This window comes from Camellia sinensis, chromosome 12 (genome assembly GCF_055761805.1).
Source record: "Camellia sinensis isolate YWXY chromosome 12, ASM5576180v1, whole genome shotgun sequence".
NCBI lineage: Eukaryota > Viridiplantae > Streptophyta > Magnoliopsida > Ericales > Theaceae > Camellia > Camellia sinensis.
In genome coordinates, this window is record NC_138972.1 from 141,364,302 (window position 1) to 141,372,858 (window position 8,557).

The following is an 8,557-nucleotide window of genomic DNA, read 5'->3' on the forward strand; positions in this document are numbered from 1 at the left end:
CTCGAGCGGCCAACACTGCACAGGAAATACTGGATGGGTGTATTCCCTGCTCGAGCGTCAAAACCCCCGCTCGAGCGGACAAGCCAAAATCTGGGCAACTAGTTTTGGTTTCTAAACTCAACCAACCTGTAACAAACCCGCCCAACACATCCTATAACTCAAATACAAAGTAAGAAAGGATGTAAACAAGATAATGATCAACTACCAACATCCACGGACACATGTTCGGATCACTATACAGCAAGGGTAAATCCGGGATCGCTATATGTATTATGGGCTTATTTTTATGATCTGAACTGTTCATTTTGTAGAGTTTGTTGAGTATTTCATGCCTGCCAAAAATCATATTAATTGGATATCAATAACTATATGATCGATAACCAAAAAAAATAAACAATAAGTTCTTCTTTTGAGAAATAGTATAAAAAATATGCAATTCGATCATATAGTTATTAATATCCGATTAATATTATTTTTGGTAGGCATGAAGTACTTAACAAACCTTACAAAATGAATGGTTCAGATCATAAAAATAAGCTCATAATGCACCTCAAATTGAGGCACAACAATCACTGCAGTGACCCCATTTCTCAATTTTTCACCACTTCTATGTCTTTTCTTTTCTCCACAAAACTTCTTTTTATAACCATAGAAAAAACTAGCCATTGCAAAGAGATTCTAGGTAGGCTCCTCTTTCCTTATGTTTTTCTTTCATCTGAATTTATTAGCCTTTTGGGCTTGCATCATTCTTGCTAAGAAACATTTCAAATCAATCAAATGAAGTAAATGAATAAGAAAAGATATGGAAATGATTTGAATTTTTTTATATATATATATTAAATTAAAGTATTCAAAAGATGCACAATAAATTTAGTTATTTTTAAATCGGTGCAATCTATATCACAATGAGAAATTTTATTTTCATATTGTGTCAAATGATTGTAAAAACTATAAATTAAAAAATCACAATTTATCTCATAATATTTTAAATATCATCAAAATCAAACCATTAAATGAACATAAGCATTTTTGTTTATCCACATTGAAAAAGATGACCATTATGAAAATAATTTATTTACTAAAGTGAGGTACTTTGTTTTAAATTGTGCTTGACGCGCTTTCATATTATTAAAAACATCAATGCTATAATCAATTTGAAAATCTTGCATAATGTCTTCCTCAATGAATATGATTAAATAACTAGTTAATATCTTATTTTATTATTTGGAAATAGGATTTTTTTATCAATGGTAGCTATAAAAAAAATTATTAATTTTAGGGAGATTTACGTGTAGGTCCTAATAGATGGACTTATTATCTAATAAATTCTATGACAATTAATGACATTTTTCATCAAACACTACTAAAAAATGTTACTAATTGTTGATTTTTAGTGACAATTTGAAAATTTTATCACAAAAAAATGTCATTAATTATAAGTTTTAGAGACAGTCTAAAAAAATTATTACAAAAAAAGTCATTAATTTTTAACTTTCAGTGACAATTTAAAAAATTCATCACAGAAAAACGTCACTAATTATAAGTATTAGCGATAATTTATAAAAATCGTGACAAAAAAGGTCATTAATTGACAATTTTATTAGGACCTATTTTCAATAGAATTTGATGTGAATTAAATCTAACTATTAGGACCTATTGGTAGTTTACCCTTAATTTTATTATATTTTGTCTAAATTTTTTAATTTTACACTTTATCCAATGTTTTATTGATATAGAGGAGCAACCATTTAAATTTTTAAAAATAGAGGATGACCACTTAAAATTTGAAAAAAAAAAAATACTTAGAAAAGGCGAAATTCTATAAGGAAAATGTTTAGAAACTCTAGAGGAAGAGCTCTAGAGAGGGCTCTAATGGTGGGTCCCACCATGTCATTTGATGTTTTGACTTGTAATTTTTTTTTTACTTTATTACATCACTAAAGTTCATATTAAAGCTCTAGTTTTAGAGTTCTTAATCACTTCTCCTTTTATAATTTCAAGATAATTATAATTAATAGTGCTATAATAATGGGGTTTTTGAAATCGTAAGGGAGGCGATTGCCCCCTCTTACGCCCCTCTTGGTCCATCTTGATATCATGCCATTATTTTGTTGTGGTGAGCCAAATTATTAAAATTTTAAGAAAAATGGTAGGTATTGTTTTAAATTAAATTAATAACAAATTGAAATGTTCCTAAAACTTCTCGTGGGTTAATAATTGTTTTGAATTAATAATAATTTGTTCTTATTAGTCGGACACATGTTGATGAAATAACAGGTCCATCATCCATGGAATACCTTCTTGTGAGTTAGGTTTTCAAGTTAGAAAATGAAGACCAGGTAATTTGTCTTTTAACAATAAAATTTAATTCCTTTTTTTCATGACTAAATTATTATTATTATTTTTTTATTAATTTTACTTAACAACAAATAGTTTAGATTGAAAAAATAAAAAATTAAAGTTTAAATAAATAAAATTAAAAACTCAAAATTATTTTGTTACAAGATTCAAACCTTAAAGTTTTTGTATCTTTTTCTTATAATTATTAGGGGATTTTTTTTAAGGTCCATAGTATTAAGATTTTATAGCATAAAAGACACTCAATATTTTCATAATGTCTAAAATCCCTCAACATCGATCGAGAGAAAATTATTTAGAGAACATTCGATCCAGGGAATTTCTCTGGACAAATCACAAAGAAAATTCTAAATTTCTCTAGACACATCACAGAGAAAATTTCAAATTTCTCTGGACACATCATAGAAAAAATCTCACCAGAGAATTTCTCTAGATTCAACCCAGAGAAATTTCCCTCTCCACCCAAGAGAAATTTACTCAACCCCAGAGAAAATCCCCTTTAACCAGAGAAATTCACTTGTGTTGTCTGCAGTTTGATGGCTTCAGCGATTTGGATGCATATTCACAAAGAAAAATTCACCAGAGAATTTCTCTAGATTCAATCCAGAGAAATTCTTCAAAACCAGAGAAATTTTCTACATCACAAAAAAAAAAAAAAAAAAAAAACCACAACCCGAAAACAATGGCTTGAATTATTGAATGTCTCTGCAACTCTCTGCATCATCCATTCATCCATCAATCCCAAAAACCCAACTCAGTCAAATCTACAATAAACCAACTTAATGCCCTTTTCCTCTCTTCTTTCCTTTCTACACAACAACCATCATCCCACAATCTCTCTCTCTCTCTGTGGAGTTTGGACCTCTAACCATGGTAAACCAGTAGCACAAGCACTTTCTTTCAGCAATTCACTCTTCCTTCAAAGATATATCTCATTGAATTGTAAATGCCTTTGTATGCATTCATTATATGAAATTTCTTATTTGCATCTTCTGCTGCTATCTTCAAAATTAGAAATGCTAATTTATTTGGGCTGCATTCTATCTTTATGATTATGGGACCGTTTGTTTTGTAAGAAAATCAAGGAAAATGATCTTAATTTTCTCATCTTGCTAATTTCTGTTTCTGGGTTCTAATCAATGAAACAACCAACTCTTCAAATAACCCTAATGATTTTATCAGGTTCCTTTTTAATTCTGTTTTAGGTCCTTGAAATTTCTCTGGACACTTCAACCCAGATAAATTCTTTAAAACCAGAGAAATTCCCCTTCTACCCCAGAGAAATTCACTCAAACCCAGAGAAAATCTCCTTCCAACACAGAGAAATTCACTCAAACCAAAGAAAATCCCCCTCTTTAACCCAGAGAAATTCCCCCTCATAATCTTTTCTGGTTGAAAATCATAAACCTCAGGCAAAATGTGTTCAATGGTTCACAAGAACAAAATAAATAAATAAATCGATCAGAATAAAATACTAATAAGTCGGAGAAAACTCATTCAATTGTTTACAAGAAAAATAAATAATAGAAATTACTTACAAGAAATTTACTAGGCAAGTCAAGAGACAATAACAAAGCATCGTCCATGTGAAGGTCCCCAAGCTCCAACCATCTCACAGTGTCATCTCCTTTCTCTTTTGCTTTACGAATTTTAGTCTCCACAATTTCTACCACATTCAATTTGGTGACATTCACATCTAAGCCCCCACCAGCAGAATCGTCTACCACTTCTTGTGCATCTAAGTTAAAATCAATATCAACACACATTAATGAAGCCATACTTTCAACCAAACCTGGAACTTGCTCCAACTGGTTACAAGCATCAGAGAGTCTAAACGTCCAGGCATGGTCAAAGAGGAAGACGTGGGAATCCTTGGCCATGAAATCAAAGGTAAGTTCTCCGGTGAAAATCGGCAAACTCGTGGAGATCAATGAATCCATCACCGTTGCTATCAATCTTCGACATTACTCATTGGACTTAGATAGAGATAAATCTTCGACATTATATTATTTTTTAAGTATATTTAACATTTGATAATCATAAACAAATATATGTATATATATATATATATATATATGGTAGGCAATGTTTATAGTGATAAATCCAAAACAAACACAGAAACACATCGGCCAATACAAAAAATTGCCTGGTGGAATTGATAATTACTAAATACAATAAAATATTGTACTAGGAACTTTTTGAAACAATTTATAAATGTTATCCTAATTTGATCACCATAGTATTTAGTAATCAACTTATTCAGGTGTACAAAGCTGTTGTAGATGAAGAAGAAGTTGCAAAGGATGAGGTTAACTTTGAGGAACCTGTGTTGTAACTCTAGTTTGAAATAGGAGCAGAGTATGTTGCCACTGGCATTTTTGCTGGGAGAATGGGTAATGGAGCTTCAAAATTAAGCACATTAATTACTTGCCTAATTGAAGGTCGGAGATTGTGATTTGGGTGAGCACACCAGAGCCCAACAATCATCAAGCATTCTATTTCTTCTTGAACAAAATTAGGGCATATCTTCGAATCCACTGCCGCTTCAATAAGCCTATTGGAACCATAAAGGTCCCAAACCCACTCCACTAATATCATTTGACTTTCTGGGACCTTGAAATCAATGGGCTTTCTTCCACAAGCTATCTCCAATGCCACAACTCCAAAACTGTAAACATCCAATTCTTTACTAGCTTTGCCTGTCCTCAGATATTCAGGTGCCATGTAACCCCTAGTTCCTGCCAAAACTGTCGTTTTCGAATCTTTTCCGTGGTCGACAAGCCTGGCTAATCCGAAATCCCCAAGTTTGGCATTGAAATTTGAATCTAACATGACATTACTTGATTTTACATCCCTGTGCAACACACACTGCTCCCATTCTTCATGTAGATAAAGCAGTGCCGAGGCCAACCCTTGAGCAATTTTGTACCTCATTGCCCATGTCAACAAGCTTTTTTCTTTGAAGAGATGGTAATCTAAGCTTCCATTTTCCATGAAGTCATAAACAAGTAGGAGTTCTCTTTTCTCATGACACCAACCAATTAGTTGCACCAAATTTCTATGCCTCAACTGACTAATGATCTTCACTTCTGATGTGTACTCCTTTGTTCCTTGTTTTGATCCCTTTGATATCCTCTTCACAGCAATACAGGAGTTGGATTCCTTCAAGAAACCTTTATAAACCTCACCAAATCCTCCTTCTCCAAGTTTTTGTTCCTTGTTGAATTTATTTGTAGCACGAAGCAATTTACTGTATGAAAATTTCTTTGGCCCGGTACCTGCCTCAAAGTCATTGTCCACTGATAGTTCTATGGCAAACTCATCTTCTTCTTTTGCTCTGCTACTTTTCTTCCACAAAACAAAGCCAAGCAGAGTTAATACACAAATCAAAACAGATGAGCCAACAATCAATCCCACCATTGGTGCCTTTTTGTTGTCTTTTCTCGAGATTTGCAGACTTGAATTGAATTGCCATGATTTGATAGTATTTTTCTCAAAACGTGTTCCTGTTGCAGCTGAGAAGCCAATTGTAACACATTCTGGTAAATACAAGCTCAAATCAACTTGCAAACTAAGGACACTATCAATTCTAGTATTATTTCTAGAACCAGTCAAAACAATGCTAACATTTTTGGAACGAGAATTATAACTAATCCAAGCTTCATTTTCTATACCAAATCTAATGTCATTGTACCAAACTTCAGTAGCATTAGATATCAAAGAGTTGATATCGATACCTACATGAGTTTCATTCAGCACATCGAACTCTAGATTATGAAAAGTATCAAACTCCACAGCAACAAAATGATTGGTCGCATTTGATGACTGGGCTACGTTTGGAAGGCCAAGAGAACCACCTATTGTCATATTGGGAGTGGAACCATAAGGAACAAGGAAGAATGTGAGCCCATCTGCGAAGAATGAATTTCCTTTTGAATCAATGACGAACATGAAATAGGTGTTGAAGTCCGTCATTTTTCCAGAAGCTTTGTCCCATAGGTGAAGAGGATCTTTATATATGGCTCGACCAGCTTTGTCCACTGGGTTTGCGCCTCGCTCATTTGGGGTGACTTGAATGCCTTCATGGGTGATATAAGCATCTCCTTGCCAAATTATCTCCCCATTTACATATTGACCAATATCGGTCAAGTTAAAGCTCAGTGCAGTTGCATGAAGAGGATAGTAAAGGGTGAAGAAGAAGAAGAAGAGGAAGAGAGAACAAAGAAGAATTCTACTCGATAAGACTAATGGGTTCCAAGACTTGTACGCATCCATTGCCATGGTTGGCTTTGTTGTGAGGAAAATAAATTCTTGAAGAAACTTAAAGTCTGTGATTTGCTTAATCAGTCTTTGTGTACATTAATTGTATGCGACTTTTTTTTTAAAAAAAAAAAAAAAAAAAAAAAAAACTTTGTTTGGCTGACATTTTCTATGTCATAAGAAATTTTGTTTGCACTGATCTGTATTTTAACAAACAGAGAAAACTACGGTTCACGTTGTGGATCGGCAAAGAAGAATTTTCTAATGCTTTTCATACTATGGTGGCAACCCCAAAGCATCAACCCAAACAACAAAGACACAGGCAACCGGCTGAGAATTGTTGAGAGTAAAGATTATGTGATGATGAAAACAAACGATAATTATAATATTCAATTACAAAATTAATTTGACGTTTTGTTCTTGGAAATTACTTAACTTCGTGACCTAAAAGGAAATGCTATATTTGACAGGTACTGGCCAGTTGTGGATTATTTTATATCTGACTTGGTCTAGATTCCAGATCCAATATAATAAGCAAATAAGCGAAAATTATGGGAGCTGGATTCCATCATGTACAGGAGGGTGCTATCTAAACTCGTGGGATCCATTATGAGTTTCGTTTTAATAATTCAAACCGTTCATTTTTTTGATCTTTTGTATGTCATCCTCACAAAAAATTAGATTGATACAACAATTGTAAACTATTTAATTTATCGCATCTGTTAATGATAACTGTGTATTTAAAAATAGATCATTTATTAATTTTGGTGACAAACATAATAAATTAATAAGCTACGATTATTGTTTCTTAGGACATAGAATGCGAAAGCTGGATGAGGAATGCCAGTTAGGAACATCACAATACAATTGTCCCAATCTCTAGGTTGGGACATTGATATCCCAAGGTGGAATTTACCAAGTATTAGTTGTTTTAACAAGATCCCAAAGATAGTAATTGGACGGTGCAGGCCTTTAGTAACAACCACAGCATCGGAGCACCCTACAAAATGGACCCAATTAAAATCTTCGGCAGTCGTGGTCCCGGATGGAATGAGAGTAACCACACCATAATGCTGTGTGTCATTCCATATCTAATTATCACCCAATTGATGGTGATGTACCTTACCGCAAGGAGAGGTACAATCTGAAAAGATGAAATTCAAATTCGAAAACTAAACATGAAGCATTGTGACCATTGCATTTTGCATTTTAAGTTTTCATACTCCGCTTTTTGCTTTTTATTGATGTTTTTGTCATACTGCTTTTACTATTTTGATCATCACTAAAATTTCTCTTCGGCCGATAAAAAAAAAGTTACACTGAACAGTCGATATGTTGATAACTTTTCAATGTCTAAACGATTAGATGAGGAGTCATAAAAGAATTGATACACTATGAAAATGGCATTGTACTATGCCTAATTGTTAGACTATTGTAAGTTTCATTATTCTTGACAAAGGGAAGTTATTTTTGTTAGTCTACATAATTGAAAATTTTCTAATTAATTTTGTACTTCAGAATGTTCTGTAGTTATGGAAAGAATATTAAAAAAGAAACAGATTGATTAACAGTTGTTCTATCTATAGATATGTACAGAATATTAAAAAAAGAAATAGCTTGAATTACAACATAATTGAAATACAGCTTGATTGACATTCTTTCTAATAACTCTAAATACACAATTAAAAAATATTAATAAAAAAAAGAAGAAGAGATAACTTGAAACAAATGAATCTTAAAGCATTTCAACCAAATGCGTGGTGGAATTGATAATTACTAAATACAATAATATATTGTACTCGAAACTTTTTGAATCAATTCACATAATACGGTATCCTAATTTGATCACCATAGTAATTACCAATCAACTTATTCAGGTATACAAAGCTTGCAGATGGAGAAGAAGCTACAAAGGATGAGGTGAACTTCGAGGAACCTA

General features: G+C 32.7%; 1 pseudogene across 1 annotated transcript; it reads right to left on the minus strand.

The window, feature by feature from the left end:
- Window positions 1-4,514: 4,514 nt before the first annotated feature.
- On the minus strand, window positions 4,515-6,904 carry LOC114311075 (L-type lectin-domain containing receptor kinase IX.2 pseudogene; annotated as a pseudogene). The gene has a single exon (XR_014347367.1). The product of XR_014347367.1 is annotated as an L-type lectin-domain containing receptor kinase IX.2 pseudogene (transcript).
- Window positions 6,905-8,557: the final 1,653 nt, after the last annotated feature.